The sequence below is a fragment of the Bos taurus genome, chromosome 3 (assembly GCF_002263795.3).
Source record: "Bos taurus isolate L1 Dominette 01449 registration number 42190680 breed Hereford chromosome 3, ARS-UCD2.0, whole genome shotgun sequence".
Classification (NCBI taxonomy): Eukaryota; Metazoa; Chordata; class Mammalia; order Artiodactyla; family Bovidae; genus Bos; species Bos taurus.
This window is the reverse complement of record NC_037330.1, coordinates 44,888,549-44,915,922: the sequence shown is the minus strand read 5'-3', so window position 1 is coordinate 44,915,922 and position 27,374 is coordinate 44,888,549. Positions and strand designations below refer to the sequence as shown.

Here is a 27,374-nt window from a genome sequence, read left to right as displayed (position 1 = left end):
TATTTAGCTTGCTTCCATGAGTGTGGAATCTTAGACTGCTAATTTTTCTTTCCTCCCTTAACTGCTTCATTTTCTTCCACTACTTTACATCAGTCTTCTGTAGTAACCATGCTCATTGCATGCTCCTTGCCAGCCTAGACAGAATCTCTTTTTAACGCTGAACCTTCATAACATTCCTCTTGTAAAATCATGCTCAAATTCTTTTTTTTTAAAAAAAATCAATCAAAGTTTCCCATCTGGTCAATCTTATATTGCACAAGCCTGACTAATATAGTGTAACAAATACAGTAGTGTTTACTAAATAATCCATGTGCTCCCTGCTTTTACTGGCATCTCTTGTTGAGGTTGGATGATGAGCTCTGGCTGAGAGTGGAAATGATATAGGTCTGGAAAACTGAGAGGCAGGCACTAGAATCCACCTGTAGAAGTAGCAGCATCACAAGATAGGCTGCATCCATGTCATCTTGAGTCCCTTAGTGGCCCAGTGCACCCAGTACTTTGGCCACCTGCTTTGAAGAACTGACTGATTGGTAAAGATCCTGATGCTGAGAAAGATTGAAGACAGGAGGAGAAGGAAACAACAGAGAAGGAGATGATTGGATGGCATCAACAACTCGATGGACATGAGTTTGAGCAAGTTCCAGGAGTTGGTGATGGACAAGGAGGCCTGGCGTGCTACAGTTCATGGGGTTGCAAAGAATCGGACATGACTGAACAACTGAACTCAACTGTGCACTCACTCCCAACCAGAGCTGCATATACCGTGTGAGTGACGAATGTATGCCTTTTGTGTAAAGTGGCTAAGATTTCTGAGTAAAACTGTTTCCCCAGCATATTCTAGCCTACCTTGATTAATGCATGCATGCATGCTAAATTGCTTCAGTCATGTCCAACTCTTTGCAACCCCAGGGCCTGCAGCCTGCCAGGATCATCTGTCCCTGGGATTTTCCAGGCAAGAATACTGGAGTGGGTTCCCATTCCCTTCTCCAGGAAATATTCCCAACCCATGGATCGAACCTGTAATTTCCTGCATTACAAGCAGATTCTTTACTGTCTAAGCCACCAGGAAAGCCCAGTGGTAATTAACTCAATAAGACTAAGCCAGCAATACAGGTAGCATGGATTAACTGGCTATAGTCCTTTATTTCTTAGATAGTAAAATTGTTTCCAGAAATGTTGACTTTTTTTATTAACAGAATCAGAAGAAACATTAATATAAGTAATGGTAATTATACACAGAATTCCCAGGTGGCACAATGGTAAGGAATCCACATGCCAGTGCAGGAGATGCAAGAGATGCAGGTTCAACCCCTGGGTTGGGAAGATCCCCTATAGGAGGTCATGGCAACCCACTCTAGTATTCTTGCCTGGAGAATGCCATGGACAGAGGAGCCTGGCGGGCTACAGTCCATGCGGTCACAAAGAATCAGACATGACTGAACACACACACAAGTACTTATGCAATTGTACACAACTTTCTGATATTACACTGCCATGAACAGTACATTATTGCCAATAATAAAATGGCACTGCTGGTGGCGTTTGAACATTTTCTGTTTTAAGGTAAATAGCACTTGCATTGGCTAGTGTCTGTCCCAACTACTTGTTAATTTATTATATTTTATATTAGCTTCATTTTTTCATAGCATCCTTTAAAGTTTTTCATATTTGACCTAAGTTCTAAATAAAAATGTGTGATTTGCAGATGCTACTGTACCATTTTCATCTTTTAGTGTGCTGCTTACTTTTCACTTCAGAAAAAAAAAAATGAAATCAAGTCTTTTTTTCTTTGATTCTTCAAGCTTAATTGGAATGGAGCACTCATGCTCAAATTAAGGGACTTTCACTTAACTATTCTGCCTCATTTAAGAAAAAAAAAATCCTTGTTAGCTAATCTAAGACATAGTATTTGTGAATCCATAACTAGAAAAGCATCCATCACACAGCTGCAGAGCACAATAGGTATTTTGGTAAAGTTATATCTGTTCTAAGGATCTGCAGTATGAGAAAAGGAGATGCAAAAATAGGATCCATTAAATCACAACCAGCCTTTGGTTAACTACACCTTTCCTTTCTGTCTTAATTTTTACTAATAAGCCACTAATAAGCTACTAGGACTTTGGTCAATATGAAAAACCCCACCAAATATTCAAAGCTATAGTTACATTAAATAGTTCTGTCCTCTTGAGTCCACAAAATATATTCTGGCTTTCATAGAACTATTTAATTACCATAGAAAGGGATATATCTGAAACTCAGAGTCATATGATTTTTGACAAGGTGTCTGACTGTATCTCAGGGCAATTTTGTATTGATTTTTATCTCAGTAACACATATTTTAGGAAATTCTTAAAAGAAAATGGTCTGGATATGCTTTTAAAAGGTAGACATTTATTGCAAACAAGAAGGAGAGAAAGAACCTCTCCTTGTAAACCTGGTCAAGCAGATTACTGGATTTTCATAGTGAAACTGTTCTGAAGCTGAAATATTTCTGGTTATTTTTTTATAATGGAAAGAGTTTGGATTTGTAAACAGATGCACCAGCTTCTTGACTCTTGGTTAGTTACCCTATCTTGACATCTCAGTGCCATCATTGACACTTTGTTCTCCATCATGCCTCATATATAATCTGTTCTTTCCTTACATATTTTTAAAATTTATACACATCTTTGTACCATATAATTACAAGCTTGTCTCACCTGGATGCTGGCAGAATTTCACTGAGTGATTAAAAAATATCCATTCAGATTTCCTCTGATCTGCTCTCCAAATTATAATTGAAAAAAGTATCACTGCATCACAACATATTTTTTAAACCCTCAATTAAACTCTATTACATGAGAGTAATTGTTGCCTGCATTTTTATTTAGTCCTGGCACATAGTAGGTAGGCAATAAATATGCATTGAATGAATTAATGAATCTTTAGAAATAAGTTTCAGCTTGCCTATCTGCAAACCCCGCAATCTATTGTAAGGATTAAATGAAATACTCTTCATATTTTAATTTATTGAGATCCTGAGTATTCCAGGCACTGTGTTAAGCACTTTTCATAAAGTGCTTAACACAGTGCCTGGAATACTCAGGATCTCAATAAATTAAAACTACAATAATATAAAAACAAGAAGACCATATATAATTTCCTCCTCTCTTAAAATGCAGCAAAGAGTCAGAGTGTAGAGAAAATGATTGCTGTTTTCCTTTCTGTTGAATTTTCAGTGAACTAATAGATCAACTCCCTTTCATTGTACAGGTTCTGAGGTAATTCAGAAGGAATGGCAAGTGGAAATAAAATTATTACCTTTATAAATAAAACAGATATTGGAGAATGCAGTTTAATCCAAGGCAATAATAGACCTCCCAATATTCCACCTCAGAATGAGGCTGACATCCCCAATCAGATAACTGCAAGCTGTCCAACTTCCCCAGGGGTAGGGTCTCTACCACCGAGTTAACAGCATGGCACTAAGTGCGCCAGAGAACATACAATCTCTAGACTGCAAATCACAAGAAAACACATGGGGATGTGGCTGAACTACGTGTGCCCAGTTCTTACATCAGATTTACCTGTCAGATAAGTCACACTTTCTTCCATGGAGCTGAGTAAGGGAGAAAGGTGGGAGAAAGGTGAAAATAACTCTAGTGGATGCTGTGACTCTAACAGAAACCCTTCCATGTAAAAAGAGACATTGGGAATGGAGACTAAGTATTAGATATATTCCTTTAATGTATTATATTAGATACAAAAGTCAGACACCTTCTTAAGGTTCCTCAACTGCCTCTGTTTTTTCTCTGTCTTTTTTAAGGCTTCACCTACACCAACTTGACTCTCAGACTTCAAGAGGCCAGATGAGACAATGCAGAAGTTCAGGAGAATTCGCTCCCAGTGGGTTAAATCTTAACTATTAGAAAGCGAAGAGTGGTCAGGAAACAGGCAGGTGCTTCTTTCCTTTCTTCCCGTTCTCCTGTTTGTAGACTGCTCTGAGATGCACTTTCTCCTGGTCAACTCTTTAGAGAAGTCTCAAATGATGAAGAAACAATGCATGTCGAACCATAATGATGCATCAAAGCACCTTATTGCTTTGCTGTTTTCTTTGCCTCTTTCCCCATTTTTATCTTCACTCAACACCCTTGGTCCGTAGCTTCCAATCTAAGCATCAGCATTTTAATCCTTGTCCAGGCTTTACTTTCTATAGGAGCTTTTCTAAAACAGGCATGTGATTTGAAATGAAATTTATGATAGATTCTTTTTATCCTCATTATATAAATTAGGGACTGCCAGGCATTCTCCCATTATCTGTTCTCCCTTCCTTTAGGCTAATAAGATGTTAGCTGAGCACATTTCCCAGATTCCTCTTCAACTGGCAGTGGCCATGTGACAAGGTTTTATCCAATGGAATGTAACCAAAAAATGATATTTATAACTGTTGGTTCCTATACTTGAAAAGAGTCTGTCCCTGCCTCCTTTTCTCCCCCTTCCCATTGGCTGAAATCTGAATATGAAGACTGGGTTGGATCAGTTCTCTTGGATCAGGAAAGGGAAGCCCTGTGTTTAGGATGGTAAAGCAAGGTAAAAGGAACATGGTCCCAGTTCCATGCAGTGAGCCATCAATCAGACTTGTACTTTCAAAGCTCAAACTGCTAAGGGAAAAAAAGAAACCTTCAGTTTGCTTAAATTATAGTTATTTTAGTCACAGTGGAGCAGTCTAACCTGTAGCCAATCCTGGATGTATACACTATATTTCATTTTTTAATTACTTACTAAAGCAGAGTAATTAGAGATACTTTTTTTCCTATTTTTTTAAAAAGAAAATTCTAATTCATGGAGATGAATAGGAGCATTTAGAAGAAGGTCAAGCAAAATTCTTTTTTAGAAAACATTTCCAGAAATTGCCCAAAGTTTTTGCTCATGGAACATTTCCCAGCCAGTTTTATATACATCATATAGAATATTGAGCATTTGAGCCAGGTCCTGTGAGATCTGGGACTGTGTAAACCTGTGATTGTAATTTTGTGTGGTTTCATAATTAACACCGGTGATAAGTCTGTAAGCTACGAAACTGAGTGATGTTTTTAGTGTAGCAAAAAACACTGTTATGGTGTCTATAGCATGGATGCAACTGAGAGGATATGAATAATAAATCAGGGAAGAAGAAAATGAAGCAGAATTTTTAGGGAGTCATCAGAAAAGCATCTTCAACCTTCTCTATCAGTAGCCCTGTAAATGTCCTTGGTGTAAGTTGTCCTCGTCTTTCCACAAGGTAGAAGTTTGGGAAATCTCATAAGTTTTCTTGTATTAATAATGTCTGGGTAATAAAAGGCACTACTATCTAAGTATAATCTCAATTCAGCGATTATAAATTGTTTAGTCCAATACATTAGTCAGTACTTTAAACCTAAGCCCTTCTCCCCTACTTGGAACTGGCTAAGGTAGGCTGCAAGCCTTCTGGGAAGAGGATATGGTTGGCCTCCTCATTTGTTTTCACTCTGCTCCCCCCTTCTCACTATCTGCTCTCTCCTCCAACTTGGTTTTAAAGTGGCAATCAGTAAAATACTTGAGTTTTGAGAGCTGCTATCCTAAGATGACTTCAGAGCCTCTGAGCTTGTGGATGTTTTACACTACCTCTTTCTGTTATGGAAGCTTTTGTGGTTTCACTGGAGGCTGCTATATTTCCCCCCTCAGTTGTGACTCTTGAGATGGCCACTGCTTCTCATTTGAATGGCTGTCCTCATATAGCTTCATAGTGTCCTGAAAAGTCACTTTCTATATTAGAAGCGCATTTAATACAGCTCCTGAGGGTAAGTCTCTGGGATTTACCCCAATACAGATAATACCCCAACTATTCTTCATCTTTATGTTACTCTCTGATCAAATACTTTAAATGGAATACAATAAATTCAATATAAATACAATTCAGATGGAATACAATAAATTCAACAGCTCTTTGTTGAATAAATGAATGAATGAGTCGAAAGCTTGTTCTAAAATACAATATTCCTGAATTCTGACCTTCTATAATGATATATATTGTTTTTATGCCATAATTTATTAGCCTTTCTTCTGGTCCACTGATAAAGCCAATCAACCATCAGTTAATCATTAAGTATATGCTCTGTATGTGCTTTTTAGTATCAATTTTATAGCTATTTTAAAAAATACAGATAATGCCTATGCAGTGGTTTACTAGCATAATTAATTTACAGTTTAACTTGGCAACCAAGACTAACAGAAAAGATAGTTTAAAAATTATGCTATGTATAAAAAGCGTGGGTTTCCCAGGTGGTGCTGCTACTGCTGCTGCTAAGTCACTTCAGTCGTGTCCGACTCTGTGTGACCCCATGGACTGCAGCCTACCAGGCTCCTCCGTCCCTGGGATTCTCCAGGCAAGAACACTGGAGTGGGTTGCCATTTCCTTCTCCAATGCATGAAAGTGAAAAGTGAAAGTGAAGTCGCTCAGTCGTGTCCGACCCTCAGTGATCCCATGGACTGCAGCCTTCCAGGCTCCTCCATCCTAAAGAACCCACCTGCCAATGCAAGAGACATAGGAGATATGGGTTCAGTGCCTGTGCTGGGAATATTCCCTGGAGGAGGGCATGGCAACCCACTCCAGTATTCTTACCTGGAGAATCCCATGGACAGAGGAGCATGGCGGGCTACAGTCCATGGGGTCACAGAGAGTCTGACAGGACTGATGTGACTTAGCATACACACACATAAAAGGTGTATTAGAAAGTGTATAAAAGGTAATTTGGCCTCCTCATGTGAAGAATCGACTCATTGGAAAAGAGACTGATGCTGACAAAGATTGAGGGCAGGAGGAGAAGGGGGCAATAGAGGGTGAGATGGTTGGATAGCATCATCAACTCAATGGATATTTTTGGCAAAGTCCAGGAGATAGTGAAGGGTAGGGAAACCTGGCGTGCTGCAGTCCATGGAGTTGCAAGGATTTGGACACTACTTACTGACTGAACAGCAACAATAAAAGATGTGGAGCTCACTGTAAAAACGATGATCCTCACAAGATTCAAATGAAGAGGCTACTGTTTTTCCCCAAGGACTCTAATTTTATCTTATATTGTTGCAGAAACCAGTGCTCGAGAAACCAAGCACCACACTCAGAGAGTTGGAGAACTCAGGTTTATTATGCCAGCGGGCCCAGAGGAGTTAACACTCCAAGCTCTGAGCCCTGAACAAAGGGATTACAGAGTTTTTATAGACAGACTGTAGTGGGCAACACTAGCTGTTAATAGGCTGGTTTAAACTAAGGGGTTATGTGCGCGTGGGAACAGCAGTCAAGATGGGGAGAGGGATGCCTGGCTTGCACAGGCATAATTAAGCAAGTTTGCAGGGGCTGGGTAATTGGAAAGAGCAGGACAAGGGTGAGTGAGATAAACTCCAGCTCCTAGTATTGCAAGTCCCCACTTTCTGAGACTACATGACCTAGACTTTGCAAGGGGCAAGCTGAGTTACAGAGGCAGAAGGAGAAGTAGATTATGTAAAATTTTAACTTTTCCTCTTCAGTATCAGTTACCTTACTCCCTTTTATTCATGCCATCAACTTCAAGTTTATTTGTTAATTATACTATGTTCAAGTAGGGAAGGAGAATCAAAGAGTAAGAGAAAGAAGTAGAAGGAGGAGGAGGAAGCAGAGGGGTTATATAGCCATTGCTAATTTAAATTTGCAGAATGTTCTCATCTAAAGACTTGTTAACATAGAAGAAGGGGGGAGCAAAAATGAGGAGAGGAAGATGAGGATTATTTATTGCTTCTCAGAACCCATGTGCTGTGTGTGTGTGTAAATTAAAATTTCCAAAATAAGAATAAAATGCTGTGGGTTTTGTTTTTGTTTTTGTTTTTGTTTTTGTTTTGCTGCCACCACCTATAAACATAGAGCAAGATTCATTTTTAAGAACTTTCAAATGAAAGTGGTTGAGTGAGAAGTCAAGTGGGCCTTAGGAAGCATCACTATGAACAAAGCTAGTGGAGGTGATGGAATTCCAATTGAGCTATTTCAAATCCTAAAAGATGATGCTGTGAAAGTGCTGCACTCAATATGCCAGCAAATTTGGAAAACTCAGCAGTGGCCACAGGACTGGAAAACGTCAGTTTTAATTCCAATCTCAAAGAAAGGCAATGCCAAACAATGCTCAAACTACCGCACAATTGCACTCATCTCACACACTAGTAAAGTAATGCTCAAAATTCTCCAAGCCAGGCTTCAGCAACATGTGAACCATGAACTTCTAGATGTTCTAGCAGGTTTTAGAGAAGGCAGAGGAACCAGAGATCAAATTGCCAACATCCGCTGGATCATCAAAAGAGCAAGAGAGTTCCAGGAAAACATCTATTTCTGCTTTATTGACTAGGCCAAAGCCTTTGAGTGTGTGGATCACAATAAACTGTGGAAAATTCTGAAAGAGATGGGAGTACCAGACCACCTGACCTGCCTCTTGAGAAACCAGTATGCAGGTCAGGAAGCAACAGTTAGAACTGGATATGGAACAACAGACTGGTTCCAAATAGGAAAAGGAGTACGTCAAGGCTGTATGTTGTCACCCTGCTTATTTAACTTCTATGCAGAGTACATCATGAGAAATGCTGGGCTGGAAGAAGCACAAGCTGGAATCAAGATTTCTGGGAGAAATATCAATAATCTCAGATATGCAGAAAATGAAGAAGAACTACATAGCCTCTTGATCAAAGTGAAAGAGGAGAGTGAAAAAGTTGGCTTAAGGCTCAACATTCAGAAAACTAATATCACGGCATCTGGTCCCACCACTTCATGGCAAATAGATGGGGAAACAGTGGAAACAATGAGAGACTTTATTTTGGGGGGCTCCAAAATCACTGCAGATGGTGACTGCAGCCATGAAATTTAAATACGCTTACTCATTGGAAGAAAAGCTATGACCAACCTAGACAGCATATTGAAAAGCAGAGACATTACTTTGCCAACAAAGATCCGTCTAGTCAAGGCTATGGTTTTTCCAGTAGTCATGTATGGATGTGAGAGTTGGACTATAAAGAAAGCTGAGCACCAAAGAATTGATGGTTTTGAACTGTGGTGTTGGAGAACACTCTTGAGAGTCCCTTGGACTGCAAGGAGACCCAACTAGTCCATCCTAAAGGAGATCAGTCCTGAATATTCATTGGAAAGACTGATGTTGAAGCTGAAACTCCAGTATTTTGGCCACCTGATGCGAAGAGCTGACACATTTGAAAAGATCCTGATGCTGGGAAAGATTGAAGGCAGGAGAATGAGATGACAGAGGATGAGATGGTTGGATGGCATCACTGAATCAATAGACATGAGTTTGAGTAAATTCTGGGAGTTGGTGCTGGACAGGGAGGCCTGGCGTGCTGCAGTCCATGGGATGGCAAAGAGTCAGACACGACTGAGCGACTGAACTGAACTGAACTGAACTGAACACAGTAATAAATGTCCCAAATGAATTCCCCGATCGTACTTATCAGAACATCCTAGAAAAAGTTTTGCTTGTGTAATTTTCCTTCTTTTCCCTTTGAAACAATAATCATTGTGCTAATTGAGGCTCTTATAAGCACATGTGCTTTTTTTCTGACCAGGGAAGCCACTTTCCCATTAATACAGTGGTTTCTTTCTTCCACCAGCTGGGGTCAGAGGAATGGTGATCTAGACAGTGGTCACCCCTCTCTTTACATTCAGTAACCTCCATGCATCCCCTTTCCTTAGCTTCTACCACAACTCATAGAGGTTAAAGGTTAGGGCTTACCTGGAATTTGGGTCTTCAGAACACCTCCAAACCTATTTTAAAAATTAGGAGGAAACATGATGGGTGAAACATCTCAAAATTCCTTTTTTAAAAAAAGTATAATTTATATTTACCAATTTTGTTATTGTTCACTTAAGGTCATTATTATTGAATTATTATACTCAACCTATAAGCATAATTGGAGAAGGAAATGGCAACCCACTCCAGTACTCTTGCCTGGAAAATCCCATGGACGGAGGAGCCTGGTAGGCTATAGTCTATGGGGTCACAAAGAGTCAGACACGACTGAGTGACTTCACTCACTCACTCATAAGCATAATACAACTGCATGCTCTCTATTAAAGAATTCAGAGTGAGACTAAAATAACTTATATGTCAAACTCTAAATAGGGATGCATTTAGGAATTAGAAGTGCAAGGAGTGGCCTATTGCTCTTTCTTCTTGAAATAACTGCAGAAAGCTTTGACATGTGGCTCAGTGCCCAGTTTTGCTAGTATCCTCTAGGGAATTCCCTGGAGAACAATGTGTTTATTATATACTTCTAAAAATGATATTAAGGTTATTTCCTAAGTTGTTTTTTATGCTAACTGAGTGAAGATTTTTTTTTTTACATAAATATCTTCATGGTTAGCCCCTCCCCACTTCCCATTTTTCACTTTAAATCAAAGATGGGCATGAGTTTTCTAAGTATTCATTGAATCGCAAGTCAATATCCCATTAAGGAACTTTCATTTCTCTTTAATATTTTCACTCCCTGTTTTTTAGAAGTATTGAGTCACTTAGCAATTAGTGGTAAGGTTAAAAGGAATCTAGAACTTCTAAATATTTTCCTTCTTTAATAATTTCTTTTTCCAGAAATAAAAAATGCCATTTAGAGTAGAAAACTTTCCCTAATCAAACTATTAGGGAGGAAGAGATGGAGAATACAATCAGAAGAATATGATTATGTTTAGAATTTAAGTTTCTTTTGTGTATTGGTCTGAGTCTTATGAAGCCTCAGTTTGGCTTGAAAAGTTGAAGGTTTGCAGGAAATATCCCTTCCAGTGGAACCCCAATTCTCCAATACTAGAGAAATGTTTACAAGGCAGGAATAAGGAAAGAGTTATTGAAATGGGGGTAAATGTGGCCAAAGAAGTAACCACTAGTAAGGTTTCACCTTCTTTTGGTCTTAGTGGCAAGCAACAAGCTCATACTTTATTGCAAGTTATTACTTCTTTGGTCACTCAGTCATGTCCAACTCTTTGTAACCCCATGGACTGCAGCACACCAGGCCTACCTGTCCCTCCCCATCTCCCAAAGTTTGCCCGAGTTATTACTGCTCTATGCCTTATTAAGAACCAAGAATATGTTGCTAACAGACTCTGGTGATGTTTCAAAAGAGAAGAAGAAATATTTGCATAGTAGAGCGCATCTCCCATAGATCTTTTTCCTTATAATTTGCTGGGGAAGCATAGACATGTAGAGAAGTAACCAGCTGCCCAAGTGGAGAATAGCATGAAAAAATTTTCACCTCTATATGCTAGTTTCTTGCCAGGTGAATGTATCAGTGTTTTTTTCTTCATCACGCACACACACCCACCCACATATATGCACACACAGTTTTCCTGAGAGTATGGTAGATACTTCTTGACAAATTCTAATCACCAACTAAAATCTGCCAGTTGGTTTCTTTAGTTGCAGCAGGAGAAACTGACTTTCACTAAAGTACACAAAAGGGGATATTCTTGAGAAATACTAGAAGCCTCTGGAATTTACAGAATGGCTAGAAACCAAGCTTGGGAGTAGATGAACACATGATGCTTTCAGTGACTGTAAAACTGAGATTGTGTTAGAAATGGTCTCATAGCAAAACTACAACCAAACCTGCAGCTGGGATGTTGGAATAAAAGGACTCCAGCATCATTTCTATTCATGTGTCAGGTACTCACGTTTCATGTTCTAAGCCAGAAGCACTTGATTGAGCCAGTTGGGGTTAAGTGATCACCTCTAGGTTAAGATATGACTGGACAGGACACCTGATTTCATCTGCACTGGAATCTGTACAAAGAGATTATTCTCCAGCAAGGAAATGAAAGTGCTGATAGGAAGGAGAAAGGAAAGCCAGGAAACCAAAAATCAGTGCTACACCAACACACTGCAACAAGGAGGAAGAAGGAACAGGGAATTAGGATCCAAACCACCCTGAGGGATGCCACGTCTCCTCAGATGCCATTCATGCTGCTGGGGTGAGTTGCTCCCTCTGTGTAGCTTGGAGGCACACCTTTTATTTGAGACTTTGAGGAACTACTCAGCTTTTTGTTCCATTGCTCTGAGCCCTTCCACCAAGCAGTCTGTGTGTTCTGTGGAGCCTTCCTTAGCCGTCACCTTACAGAGAAGGGTCTTAGGATGTAGATAAGGTGGCAGAAACTGATTGCACAATGGCTTCTCTTCTACTAGACCTTTTCTTGAGCAGATGAAGACAGTTGGGCTCCCTACAGTTGAAATATTCCGAAACCCTAGTTTTTAAAACTGTAGTTATTGGCAAAATGCTATAAAGATTTCATTAAGGTGTGCTTAGGAGAAACGGTAATGTGCTTTTCATGCAAAAGTATAGCCATTTGAAGACAAAAAAGGAATATGACTGGCAAGACTTTAAAACCAAAATGGAGACTCTCTCAGCAGTATTTGTTGTTTAATTTATGTTGCAGACAGTTTGAGCTGCCTAATTGAGCCATTTTAAAATGTGATGTCTTCAATGTTTTCCGAATTGTGTGGGGTACAGAACATGGGCACCCATGTGGCAAAATTTGTCAAAATCTCAACCTATATTTTTGGAGAAAAATAGGGTTTCTATATTGGAAGTTTGAACTTTACTCCATAGCCCACTTTGTGAAATTTACTTTCTGATGAGAAGGATTATGGATTAATATTTGCAATCCTTGTCACACTTGAGACTCTGGAACTATATGTCTCTCACTCTTTGTGGTGCTTGCTGTGGCAGTTTTCTCTTCAGCCTCATCTTCTATTTAAGTCACATCGTACTTCTTCCAGGCTGGCCAAAAATTGCCTTTGTATTTGAGCTTCTGTCTTCCTGCTCCTTCTGCTTTCCCATCCCCGGAATCTATATGAAATTGACTTCTTAAGTGTAATTCTTCACTGATGATTTAGAAGCAGCTTATCCTGGAAACGGTGCCAGAGATACTTTCTTACTTAGGCCCTACACTTAAGCTCCCAGAGGCTAGAAATGCCATAAAATGCTAACAGTCTGACAGAGCGGAAGGAGTTAATTATTGGCCAGGGCTGGACCTAGCCACATCTCATTAAAATGCCTGGTAATACATTCAGGGCATCAGGGAAGAAATAAAAGGAAAACATCAGAAGGCTAAAGATGAAAGGAGAGCAATACAGTAATAAGAGAGGGCTTCTAATTTCTCAACTGTTATAAATTTTTCCTTTAAAGAACCCACCTCTCTCTGGTTTTCAACCTGCTTTATTGAAGAGCTATTAGTGTGCTGAGCAACAAGTCACTCATTGACAACAGCAATCAGATTGGAATCAAGAAACCCAATACCAAATTGAGTCTTAGTAACATTAGTATCTTATTTTTCAAGTGTCGGACAAAGAATTGATGTAACTTCAAAGTGGATAAAGGTACAAACTATTTGGAACACACACAAACACACGTAAACACATGTACATACATTCACACAATTATAAAATAAGCAAAGCAGAGACAACATCTAGGTATTTTTTTTTTTAAACAATTTGACCTTTCTAAGTTTTACTCATTCTATGAATATATAATCTGTTGGCAAGGAAAGGGGATAGAAAGCATATTATAATAAGGGAAGAAGATATAGAAACCCATAAAGATGAAAATCAGGGTAAAATTAAGGGAATAGAAAATTGTCCAGGTAAATTGTAATATAGGAAACTTGCAGGGAATTATGGGAGAAAGTGAAAGATGATGCACAGGACCAAAGTAGAATCTATTAAAGAAAAGAACCAAGGACTATCAAAGAGAAATTTTTATTAACCTATTTCATGGTGCTGTTGTGAAGATTTATGTATGTGTGTATGTATAATTATACATATAATTAAAGTATCACTATATGCATTTATATGAAACACTTTAAAAATGAGATATACTCTATGAATATTAGGTAGCATTAGGATTTTTAAGTAGGTAGTCAGTCATGATCCATCAAAAGTTCCTTTAAAATAGGAAATGTTATAATGAAAGAGGGTACAATAATAAGTATTTTAATAAAAGGAGATGATGCAGTAGGAGTAGTAGATTACCACATGGTTAGTCTAAGTTGGGGCAAACTATATAGTCCATGAGTCAAATCTGCCCATTGCTTATTTTTGTAAAATTTTTTTATGGAAATATGACCACACCCATTTGTTTAGGGATTGTCCAGGTCTTCTGCTTTCATCCTACAATGGAAGAATCACGTGGTCGCAACAGAGACCATATGGCCTGCAAAGTCTAAGAGATTTACTATATTGCCCCTTTTGCCTCTTATAGGAAAATTTGCTGATCCCTGCTATAGATGAACAGAATAATGAAAGTAACTAACATTTATGAAACACAATATGCCAGGCACTGGTCTAACATGTTACATAATTTAAGTCCTTGAACAACCCTAACAGAAAGGCTAATAACGTTCCAAGGGTAGATAGTGGCAGAATCTACGATTGCCAAATTTAGCAAATTAAAATACAAGACATCTAGTATAATTTGAATTTCATACAAATAATGAAAAATTTCTTAGTATAAGTATGTCCCATGCCATATTTTAGACATACAGTGAAAACTATTTATTGATTCTCTAAACTACATTTTTGAGTGTCCTGTGTTTTATCTGGCAGCCCTAACCCAGTCCAACTGGCCTCAGAGTCTTCCCTTAACAAATATCATTCTGACTTTCTCTTACAAGGAAGATGGGCTTATTTTTAACAGAAATGGGGAGTCTTATAGACAGAAGGTGTTTTGTAGCCAGGGAGTGATAAAGTTAGCTTGTAATTTGAGAAGAAAAATCAGCTTTCTTTTCCAGGAACATCTTAAAGATGTCAGACTTCAGAAAAGAGAAGATTAACTCAGCTCTAGATTAATTCCTTTATGATATTGTTGAAATTTAGGGTCTAATGCTCAGAGAGTATTTAGGACTTAACACGTAGATTGTGTCATCCAAAAGTAAGTTGTTAAGAAACTAGAAACAAACACCATTTCTGAGGAGTTCAGAGGTGTGTGTTGGCTTCAATCAAACATGAAAAATCCTTCTAGATCTGCCTAACAGTGCTAAGCTTCTAGTACTTAGCAGAGCTTTTCCAAAACCTACTTTATTTCCATAATGAAGGCTCAGATAGAATTGCACCATTTTTTCTCATCAGTGCTTAAGAAAAAACTAATAGAAAAGATACTTTCTCACAGACACAGGGTCCTAAAATTTGTAAGACTGACTATGCTGAAAAAAATCACATTTCTGACCAGGAAAGTAAGCCCTGCATATCCTTTCTGTTCTTAGCGATAGGGCCACAGATGTGGGAAGCAGGATATTGAAAAGTGCAGTCCATCAGGAGCAATAAAATTCAGCACGGGCAACAACTCACAGTTGACTTAGGGGTGTGGTGTGTTGCTGTTGGATCTGTGAGCCTGCTCTAATGGATTATTTTGAACAAAGCAGCTTGAGCAAGGCAAATGTTAGGTATCATTATTGCAGTTGTTATAGGCAATAGTCCATGAGCCCAATTATACACAGGCAGTGTCCCAGACAATATTTTGCTAATTTCTATCCCTCAGACTTGGAATTCACTTTTATCCCAGTTGCATATTTTTTTCAATGAAAGGATGCGGTTTCTATGGAAAATACTAAAATGCTGGCTGCTTCATGACATAATTGCTTACATTATGAATGAGTTGTTGAGTTTGGGGAGAGAGCAAATATAAAAGAAAGAAGGTAGCATCTATTTGAATGACAGATTCATGCCTTGTAACCTAGCTCTATAACCTGTGCTCTGGATTCTAGGTAATAATCAATAATTTCTGACAATTCATTTATTGAGTATCTGTGGTGTGCCAGGCATATGGTAGGTAATGGAGACACACAGATGAATAAGATTCATTTCTATCGCCAGGAATTCAGTCTAAAACCAGAGACAGACATTTCCACAAATGTCACTGAGTGTGATCCATCATGTAATGGAGCTACAGTGGGAGCCCAAAGGACAGAATGACCAATGCTTCTCAAGGAGATTAAGACATATTTCATAAAGAAGATTCTGATCAAACTGAGTCTTAATATTTATAAAGGAATTTATCAGATAAAAAAGGAAGGGAGGATGAGGACAGAAATTCATTGTAGCATTAGGGAAACACACTGAAGGGAGAAAGAAAAATGAATACAAACAAGTTGAAGAGAGTAGACTAGAGCACAGATCAACAAACTGTGGCTAGCAGGCCAAACCCAGTCTACTGTCTATAAATAAAGTTTTGTTGGCACACAGGCAAGCTCATTCATTTAGGAATTGTCTGTGATGGCTTTTACACCATAGTGCACAGTTGTGTATTGACAACAAAGAACACATGGCTGACAAATGCTAAAATATTTACTGTCTGACCTTTTATAGAAAAATAAGTTTCTGACCTTTGGACTATAGCATCAGTCCAAATACAAAGAAAAAAAAAAATTGGGGGATAAAATGGAAGTTGTAGTGTATTCAATAAGTTAATGAAATTCACTTGTGTCTCCTGTGTGCTAGCAAAATGTTACCATGAAGAGGAATAAATAACTTAATCCCTAAACTCAATAACAGCACCATGGTAGGAGAGAAAGACTTTAAATAAATAGCTGCATTAATGCCTATAATCAGCAAAAATACAAAGAATAGGGATATCACAAAAGAGGAAGTGATTATCTCTTTCTAGAACCTCTGCTTTAGAAAACAAGCTAAAGGCAGTAAATGGGGTTTGAAGGATGAGTAGGAGTTTTTAACACAGAGAAACAGTTTTTGCTTGATTTATAGACGTAACTCTGAGTGAAACTTCATGATTTTTTACAATAGCGCTTATCTCACTCTCTTAAAATATATTTTGTGTTATTTTGAATACACTGAAACATAAGGTACAGAATAGGCTTATGTTCTTTTGGGTATGGCCTTTCCACAACATACGTTATTTGGCTCAGAGTTGTATACTACAATCACAGAAAAGTCAACAGTATGACTCGAGAGATTTGAGTATTGCAAACCACCCATGAAGGAGGCCTTTTATTCCCTTTGCTCTCTGTCATAAACAGATTGATAATAATCTGACACAGCTGAAACAGCTGGTGGGGTTTATTTAATCTTTAACTCTTTTATGTAATGGCAAGAATTAGTTGTGCTGGTTTCAAACAGAAATATGTCACAGAACTCTCTTGATCTGACTTCTGGAATTTATTTAGCAAAAAGATTCTCCAAATGTAGACAATAAGGGACAAACTTCAGGGGTGGTTGTCCAAGGCTGCATGAAACTTCAGAGGTGCAGCAGACTGAAACAGTATATAGGATTCTCATTTGTGAACTGATTTCCTTAAACACTAGTCCAGATCTGAATCTATAATATGAATCTCCATAATAAAGACATATATATCTTTACTATGTACTAAATTTAAACTTTGCTTTCAATTACCATAACAAAATAGTGCAGCCTCATAGAGATATATCCAAAATATCCCAAATTAGACATCCCAGAGAAGGAAGTTTGTGGTTGCCACCCCACTGCAGCCCCCCAGGCTCCTCTGTCCATGGAATTCTCCAGGCAAGAATATTGGAGTGGGTGCCATGCCCTTCTCTAGGGGATCTTCCCAACCAGGGATTGAACCCAGATCTCCTGGATTCTGGCAGGCAGGTTCTTTAATATTTGAGCTACCTAGGAAGAGTAAATACATACACACTGCATAAAAAAAAGATTTTCAATAAGATACACATACTTGAGTGACATATAGCCTTATTTGTATTGCATAATTGGATATTAAAATATGTGACTTTAAAATATTTTGAATACCTATTATGAAGCTTATATATGTATATATTTTAAGAATGATGCTATAAAGTTCAGTTCATACATACATAGTTTTTTTCAGTGAAATAAAATATCCAGATCACCTGGGCTAAGAATTTACTGTATGGTTATTAAATAGTAACCTGGGTTAGTGGCTTACTACTAACTCCTTTCACAAATATTGTACCTCCCTGGTATTTTTGCTTTCTTAGTAAAACTTTAAAAGTCACTTGCATGGTTCAAACATAAGACGTGATCTTGTGTGTAGATTTTTCTTTTATCCACATTATGATCCGTGAAATCATAGGATTCAGCTCTTATGTTGCCATGCTTAGAAGTGAATGGAGCATGCCCTTTTAATTACAGCAGGAGAGAACATATAGGAAGAGTCTAAGCTGTGGCACTTGATCCACACTCTTGGGAAATGATAGTTTATGCTGACCCTGACCTCTAGCTTCCCCCTTGAGACAGGATTCATTAGGCTGCTTTCATCTCAGCTGGGTAAAATCTCACCAGGTTTACCCTGGTGCAGACCATCTAGGCTGGCATCATTGCTGAGTCCACCTTGGGAACATTTCTGGTCAATTGATTCAGTGAGTGCTGTTAATAATTAACAATATTTTTGACTGCTTACGCTCTAACAGACACTGTCCTAGTGACTGGAAAAGCGGTGGGGATACTGAGGGACTGGGGATAAGGTCACTGTCCTCATGAAGTAAAGTTCTACTTAAGTCTAAAGTATAATCTTTGTTCCTCTATTTACTTATTATGGAATTGTGAGAGGGCAAAATATGAAATGAAGAAATGAGAAAGGGGAGTATCAATCAAGAGAGTTTATTTGGAAAGTGAAAAATGAAAAAGCAGGGTTTCTAATATCCATTCAGAAGAGCAACCAATCCAGAAATCATGAACTAAAAACAAGGTTTAGTAAAGCAAATTTGGCTTAAATGTCATACAGTATTTTTGAATAAATAAAATCTGAGTCTTTTTCAAAATGAAATGAGCTTTAAGGAATAAGTACAAGATTCTTTATCAAACAGTATACAAAGAAAGTGTAAACCTTTCTAAGAAGCTGTGTTTGATAAGGAACACGTGTAAGTGAAAAATAAGTGTAGTAACTTAGAGATAGTGTTTTATAGTTTATATTATGATATGTCTTATTTTTGTGAATAAAATGTATGGTACATCATATATTTTTACCTCATAGATTCAATGTCGTAAGAACTCAAGCATGGCAAACGGTACACCTAATGAACATCATGTAAGCAAAATAATAAAATGACTTAGAATGGAAGGACTTGAGTTTTGTTTAATTCCTGTAGACTGCTGAATCATGTTTGTCCTTCCATTTTATAATCAAAATAAATTTCCCCAGAGCACCCCAAAAATAATTCCCCTGCAGGGTTTTTTGTTGAACTTGCTAGGCATGTTAGACAATGGCTATCTCTACTCAGCTGGCCAAACATTGCTCCACTTTGTCAGTATAGCTTCAAGGGCACTTTCATTTCTCCCCGAACTCTTGTGCCCCATGTCAGATGTTCCACACTGCCGACAGGGAGCACCAGGCATGTGTGGTGGGTACTTTGGTGGTTCTTGGATCTCTTCACCATCTTCCTTTACATGAGATAAACACTTTGTTTAACTGAGTTTGGAGAAATTCCATATTTGCACTTTGAATTTATAGTTTGATATCACTGCCGTTAGCCAAACGAACACTTCCAAACAATACTAAATTCTGAAGGAGGGTCTTTTCCATAGGTTTAATGAGATATGGAGAATATGGTTGTAATAGTTTAAAGAGACTGGAGTTGTGTCTAACCTCAAGTTTTCTCAATTCTGTAATCACTCCCATTATCTCTGGGGTCCTCTGACCTGGAAATAACAATAGAGAAGGGGAAGCCTGAAGAGAATTTGCTTGCTCAGTCCTAAGCCAGAATGGGGGCATCTAGGGAGTCGAGAGCAGGCTTTGTCATACAGTACACCTCATCAGAATCACCTTAGGAAATTTCTTTTCAGAACTCTAGTATTTGTCATTGGTATAGTTCTAGCGATTTTGGTATATTGACATTAGGAGCTTTAGGTGGATTTGTGAAAATATTTTTGTAATGTCCATGTATCATGATTTGAAAAAAAATTCATTTGAATGCAATCATTTTAAGACCACTGTGCTTGCAAGCAGCGCCCCTAGTTCAATGGAGTAATTTTTCTGTTTATTCCCTTAAAGGTTCACAGAAATAGAAAAACCATGTGAGATTTCTTGGTGCAATTTCTTCACATATTGAAGTCTCAAATTTAGGAGACAATATAAAAGGAAGAAAAGGAGGAATATATTGTGCTGATTAGGTAACAAATTGAAAAACCATGGGGCATTTCTGCTTTGGAGAATGAAGCTGTAGCAGTGGGAAAGAAAGCCCCATGTAAATCACTCATGAAATTAATAAATTTAAAGGTTATCAGAGCAAAACTGCTGAATCCTATAGTTTGTCATCAGTAAATTAAATGCAAAATCACTAATTTAATTTGTACGAATTACCAGTTGACTTCTAATGTACGGAATAATAAGAACTAATGCTCCTGTGTGAGCTGAAAATGAGATTCTTTTTATTTTCATAAGAGCAAAAAGACAAAAAATAAAGTTGATTCAGAGACCAAAAAACCTTTTAGTTATAGTAATTTGTTGACTTCTGACAAAAAAAAATTATTTCTAGGTCTTATTTGCAATTTTCTTATTCAAATCAAACTCAGATGAAATGTAGGGAGGCAATTGACTCTCAAAACAGGTCTGGTTATGACCCAAGAGAAGACATTTCCAAACCAGGGCAATGTGGGCACACCGGCGTTTACCCAAGAGGATTGTCTACACTCTCGTTTCTCATCCTTAAGCTTGATTGAAAGGAATAAAAGGTTGGGTTTTTCTCCTGAATGTTTTTTCACTGAGCATGAAATTCTGAGCTGTGTGAAATTGATTTAACAAAAAAGACTTTTGTGGCAATATCTGGAAGAGAAGAATAAATTTAAATTCCAGAGCCTTAGCAAAAATCAGAATTATAGAATGTTAGAACTACAAAGACCTTAAATCGTTTTTGTCCAACTCTTACTTTTCTAGATATGAAACAGACTCTGGGAGACGAAACTTATAAGAGGCTATGTAGGCTGGTTAGGAGCAGACCTGAACTAAAGGTCATGATTTTGAAAACCAGGGCTCCTCAACTTAATTGCAAAATGAAGAGATCTCCATTGGAGAAAGACCATTTTCTGCATACACTTAATTTTCCTTACACACAGACACACAGACACACACACACACACACACACCCCTATATCTGGGGGTTGCTTGTGTAATATTTATAATCCTGATTTCATACCTAGGGTGATTGGGATGAAACATACTGTGTAACAAAGGCAGCTTTCTCTTTAGAGTCATATTTTTCCCCGAATGCATCCCTTGAGACACTGTGTTTAGTATCTTCCTTAGGTGGGGGTGAGGAGGAGGGCTTACCTTCAGAGAAATGAGCTACAAAGTGGCTTCCCTCTGCTTGTTCAGACACCTGAAGGATGTGCTTGAGCAGCTCTGGAAAGTAACTTTATCTAACTGGCAACAAGAGGACCAAACAAAGAATGAATAGCAATTTTATAAACTGTTTCCATAATGAGCTGTTATGAAAAGTGAGTGAATTCAGTTAACATAGATTGATCTGAAAGTCATTTGGGTTCTTAGGTGGTGGGCAGCTCTGGCAAGCAGCTCTGCCTTTAAATTCCCTGGTGTATGGCTCTCTGTTTTTTTTTTTTTTTTTTTTGGTATTTTAAAAATTAATTTTTGGCTTTTGGAAATATACAATGATTCCCTTTCCTACTGGGCTTAAAAAGCTAAGCTCAACACTTGTGATCTAATTAACAAAATATGAGTCAGAAGGGACCATAGTGAACAGAATTAACCCTCCTCCCGCTTTATAGGTGGGGAAACTTGAGTCTCAGAGACCCAAGGCATGGTTCTCTAGCTTGATAAAACAAGCAGGGAATAGAACCCAGGTTTCCTGATGCTTACATTTCCTTGTGCTTTAAACCAATCATTGGGCTGCAGGAATGGTATGTTGAGTGGTAGGCTGGCTCTGAAGTCTGGGGGTCTGTGATGAAATCCCAGATCTGGCTCATATATATTATCCTGGTGAAGTGACTTATTTTCTCTATCATATGGGTATTACGAGTACTAATAGGTTTAGCTCAGTGTCTTGCTGAACAATAGTAAAAAGTGAAAGTGAAGTCACTCAGTGGAGTCTGACTCTTTGCAACCCCATGGCCTATAGCCCTCCAGGCTCCTCTGTCCATGGGATCATCCCAGTTAGAAAAGTGGAATGGGTTGCCATTTCCTTCTCCAGGGGATCTTCCCTACCCAGGGATTGAACCTAGGTTTCCCGCATTGCAGGTGAATTCTTTACTGTCTAAGCCACCAGGGAAGCCTCAATAGTAAGAGCAGAGTAAATGCTAATTATTGGACAGAGGAAGTCCTGGAACAGCAGCAGAAAATGCTAGAAAGAAAACCTCTAGTCAAAAATCATCTACCTTGAAAAGAATCCTTCCTAGATTTCTATTGTATTTCTAATATGATAACAATAACAACAATGTATTAGGTAACCTGATCTCTCTAACACTAAAGTGCATTATATGAAGCAGAAATGTATATTGTTGCCACCCAAATCATTTGTTCATTCAGCAAACATTCATTCAAAAGACTCCACATTCCATTCTGCATTGGATACCAGAGAATCAAAAACATATAATTAATCTGTGGTATCTCTGATCTGATGATTATTCACAAACTTGCAGGAAAATAAGTCCCAAAGGAAAAATAATCATCATAAAGTGTGTGGAAACTGATACGATGTAATGAGAGCAGGCAGTAAGGGTGCTGAGTCCATATTGCAGGAAGGGGACTGGCTGAAGTTTTACATTTCTCGGGAAAGATGACCCAAGTGTTATCACATGAGTAGGCATAAACCAGAAGAATTTGGGCAGGGGAACATTCCAAACAGTGAAATGTGCATGAGCAGAGGGAGAATGGTTTAACATAACACAACACTTTGGGAGGGAAGTACTGGTAGTTCAGTATGGCTAAGATTCATAGTTTAAAAGGAGGAATGGAGAAGGAAAGTCAAGATCATGAAAGTCAAGTCCAGATCATGAAGGGCCTTGAACGTTATGCTAGAAACTGTCAGTATTATCCTGAAGGCATTGATAAGTCATTGAAGGATTAATTTGTATGCAAAAGGAACTGGATCAGATACTTATTTAAGAAAGGTAATTTTGACGTTGAGTGAAGCATTGATTGGAAAGAGTGATGATTGGAAGAATGGAGAAGATTTCAGAGAAAATAAAATCAAATGAAGGAAGGAATGGTGAGAATGGAAGAATTAAAAAGCAGAGACGTCACTTTGCTGACAAAAGTCTGTATAGTCAAAGCTATGGTTTTCCTAGTAGTCATGTACTGATGTGAGAACTGGACTATAAAGAAGGCTGAGCACTGAAGAATTAATACTTCCAAATTGTGGTGCTGGAGAAGACTCTTGAGAGTCCTTTGGACTACAAGGATATCAAACCAGTCAATCCTAAAGGAAATCAACTCTGAATATTCATTGGAAGGACTGATGCTGAAGGAATGGTGAGAATTGAAGTCAGGGGACCTCAAGATGTTAGGAATGGGTTGGTGGTGAGGCAGAGAGGGGAGTCAAAGATGACTATTAACTTTCTGATTTGCGGTTCTTAACTTAGTGAAAGAACCACTGGCACACACAAAAAAATGAAATCCTATAGAAGGAGCAGATATTAGCAGTTAGAGGGGTAGAAAAGATGTTGAATTTAATACAGCATACTCTGAAGCTCTGGGATATCTGCATTAAAATGTCTCCCAGATACTTTGGAACCCATGAGAGGAACCAAATGGGAAGCATAAATTGGGAGTTGTCAGGATTTTACGAGAGAGTCAGTCTCAGTCTGTACCTTTTGTAGACTGGTGAGGCTGTGGTTTAGGACTCTTGATGACCCTCCCAGGAAAATCATGTGGCGTTAGCCACTCCAAGAAGAGATTTCTATCAACTTCATAGGAATTATCAAACCCCACATTACTGGTATGAAGATTGTTTCATTGTGGCTGCTGCTGCCACCAAGTCGCTTCAGTCGTGTCCGACTCTGTGCAACCCCATAGACGGCAGCCCACCAGGCTCCCCCGTCCCTGGGACTCTCCAGGCAAGAACACTGGAGTGGGTTGCCATTTCCTTCTCCAATGCATGAAAGTGAAAAGTGAAAGTGAAGTCGCTCAGTCGTGTCCAACTCTGTGCGACCCCACGGACTGCAGCCCACCAGGCTCCTCCGTCCATGGGATTTTCTAGGCAAGAGTACTGGAGTGGGGTGCCATTGCCTTCTCCGTGGCAGTGATAGCATTTTGCCTGATCAAACAGCTGGGTCCTCTAGAATGGATGCTGTTTACCACTCATGCCACTTACAGGCAGGACCAATGGTGCCTCACACCTCATGCAGTGGGTTTCTGCTCTCCTACTAAGGGTTTTTGCATTGCCTCTGAAAACCAAGATTCTCTTTCACTGGTGTGGCCCATGCATAGCCACAGGTTCATCCACCCTGGCCCCTGAGCTGTGGTTTTCAAATAAACAGAGCAAGAGTATCCCGGCTCATACCTCGACCCTGTGCTGCCTAAGGAAGAGGCTGCCACTGAATCTTGGGATCTGGTTTTCCTGGTTTGATAAGCAGAATAATGTCCTCTCCCCCAAAATGTCCTTTGGGTCTGTGCATATGTCACCTTACATGGCAAAGGAGAATTAAGGTCGCCAATTACCTGACTTCTCTGGGTGAGACCATGGTAATCACAAGAAGCTATGAAAGTAAGAGAAGGAAGCACAAGAGGTTAGAGTGGTGGAATCTGAGAACTCATCTCAGTTCACTGTTGCTGGCCTTAAAGATGGAGGAAGGGACCCCAAGAGTGAAGGCATGTGGGCAGCTTCTAGAAGATGGACAAGGCAAGAAAATGGATTCTCCTCAAGAGCCTCCCAAAATGAGCCTAGCCATGATGACACATTGATTTTGAACTGGTGAGAGCTGCATTAGACTTAAAACTTACACAACTGTAAGATAATAAATTTAGATTTTTTAGATTATAGTTGATTCACAATATTGTTAGTTTAAGATATACAGTGCATACATATATTCTTTTTTCAGATTCTTTTCCATTGTAGTGAAATGTAAGTTTCTCAGTCATGTCCGACTCTGCAACCCCATGGACTGTAGCCTGCCAGGCTCCTCTGTCCATGGGATTTTCCCACCAAGAATACTAGAGTGGGATGCCATTTCCTACTCCAGGGAATCTTCCCAATCAAGGGATCAAACCTGATCTCCTGCATTGCAGGCAGATTGTTTACCATTAGAACCACCAGAGCTTGAGATAGTTCCTTGTGTTATACAGTAGATTCTTGTTGGTTATCTATTATGTATATAATAGCGTGTATATTTAAATCCCAAGCTCCTAATTTATCCCTCCTCTGTATTTGTGGGACTATTTCTGTTTTGTAAATAACTCCATTTGTATCATATTTTGAGATTCCACATATAAGCTATATCATATGAGATTTGTCTTTGTATGGCTTACTTTACTTATAATGATAATCTTTAGATCTATCTATATTACTGCAAATGGTATTATTTCATTCTTTTTTGTGGCTGAATAGTATTCCTTTGTATAAATATACCACATCTTCTTTATCCATTCATCTGTCAGTGGACATTAAGGTTGCTTCCATGTCCTGGATATTGTTGCAAACAGTGCTGCAATGAACACTGGGGTGCATGTACCCTTTCAAATTATGTTTTCCTCTGGTTATATGCCCAGGAGTGGGATTGCAGGATCTTATGCTAGCTCTTTTTTAAGTATTTTAAGGAACCTCCATACTGTTCTTCCTAGTGGGAGAAAATGGAACCCTCCTACACTGTTGGTGCAAATAAATTTGGATTTTCTATGTCACTGTTTGTAATAATTTCTTATGGCAGCATAGAAAACTAATGTACTTAACAACACCCAGAAGGGCTGGATGGCACAAGTCAGTGAGAAGGTGTCCATGCCCCATAGGGTAGATTTTGGTCAACACAGGAGGGGAGACAATGGATAAATTCTTTCCTTCTCTTCAGAATTTCTTCTGACATATAGGATTTTATATGATCTTTTGGGGGCTTCCCCAGGGGCTCGGCAGTAAAGAATCCACCTACAGTGCAGGAGACACAGGTTCAATCTCTGGGTGAGGAAGATCCCCTGGAGGAAGGCATGGCAACCTACTCCATTATTCTTGCCTGGAGAATCCCAGTGGACAGAGGAATCTGGCAGGCTACAGTCCATATGATTGCAAAAAGTTGGACACACCTGAAGCAACTGAGCACTCACGCATGCTGTTTTGAAGCACACTGTGAGAAAGAGAAATCAGCTGTGTTTTACACAAAGAAAGCTGTAGAGAACTATACCCTCGTATTTGTTCTTGCTCCTTACTCATTTCCCGTGTTGCTCATTCATGCTACTCTGAGACTGTAATTCCTAAGGAAGTAGTGGTGGGTAAGAATAGGTCTCACTCAGGTTGCTTTCTAAGAAGCCTGAGAAGGTAATGACTGCTCTCATGTAATTGGGTGAGTCTAGCCAGAAAGTGTGTACAGAGCGATCAGAAAGGTAGGAATAAGATCCTGCGGAACCAGCATGTAAGAACCAGATGAACCACAGAAGGCTGAAGGAAGCCAGAAGGACAGAGAGGAAGAACTAGGAGCAGTCAGTGTTTTAAACCCAAGGGAAGAGAAAGTCAATAAAAGAGGTGGTCAAGGAATGAGAGGCACAATGGTGATCAGGGGGCCCAAATGAAGGAATAGTTGACATTTTAAAATTAACACCTGGGAATTCATTGCCAACCTTGTCGAAAGGTGGAGACAAAGCCAGATTGCTGGGGATTTAGGAAGGAATGAATCAGGAGTTATGAAATACAGGCAGCAGGTGTAGACAGCTCTTTAAGGGTGTTGATTATGAAAATAAGAAGGGAGTGCTACTAGAAGGAAGGATTTCTAATTTCTCTTTCCTTTTGTTTTTGTCTTAAGATTGGAGAAACCTGAACATGCTTATAGTCTAAAGGAAATGAGCCCGCAGAGAAGGCAGCTTCAAGACTCACACAATAGTCAGAAGCCGCACAGACATATATCTACTAACAGAACACAGCACTTTTCTGCTACTTCTCTTGTATGCTGTCACAAACGCAGAAATGTGTTTTGCCTCCCCCAAATCTAGCATCAGAAAAGTTGGCCACAGCCTCTGTTTGAGGAGGCTGGCAGCTCTGTCTTTGAGTGAGTCAGACAGGACAGAGTTGGGCCCCTGTGGGCTGTCCTGGAGAGCAGCATGTAGTCGGAGAGCTTGCTCCTTTAGCCTTCTGGCTTGAAACGAAGTTAGATCTCAGCACCCAACTGAGTGACTTAAAAACCAGCAAAATTCAAGGTGTACCTATGCTTCTAGAATTGAGAGGGATTCTTGTTTGTGAACTCTTCTGAAGTCTGTGGATTCTCCCAGAGGA

General features: G+C 39.0%; 1 long non-coding RNA gene across 1 annotated transcript in view; it reads left to right on the top strand.

The window, feature by feature from the left end:
• Positions 1–6,003, top strand: part of LOC132344871 (uncharacterized) — a 53,337-nt gene extending 47,334 nt beyond the window's left edge. Inside the window, exon 4 of the long non-coding RNA XR_009493909.1 lies at positions 3,806–6,003. This is a non-coding gene — a long non-coding RNA (uncharacterized lncRNA). The remainder of the gene's footprint in view (positions 1–3,805) is intronic.
• The last annotated feature ends 21,371 nt before the right edge of the window (positions 6,004–27,374 follow it).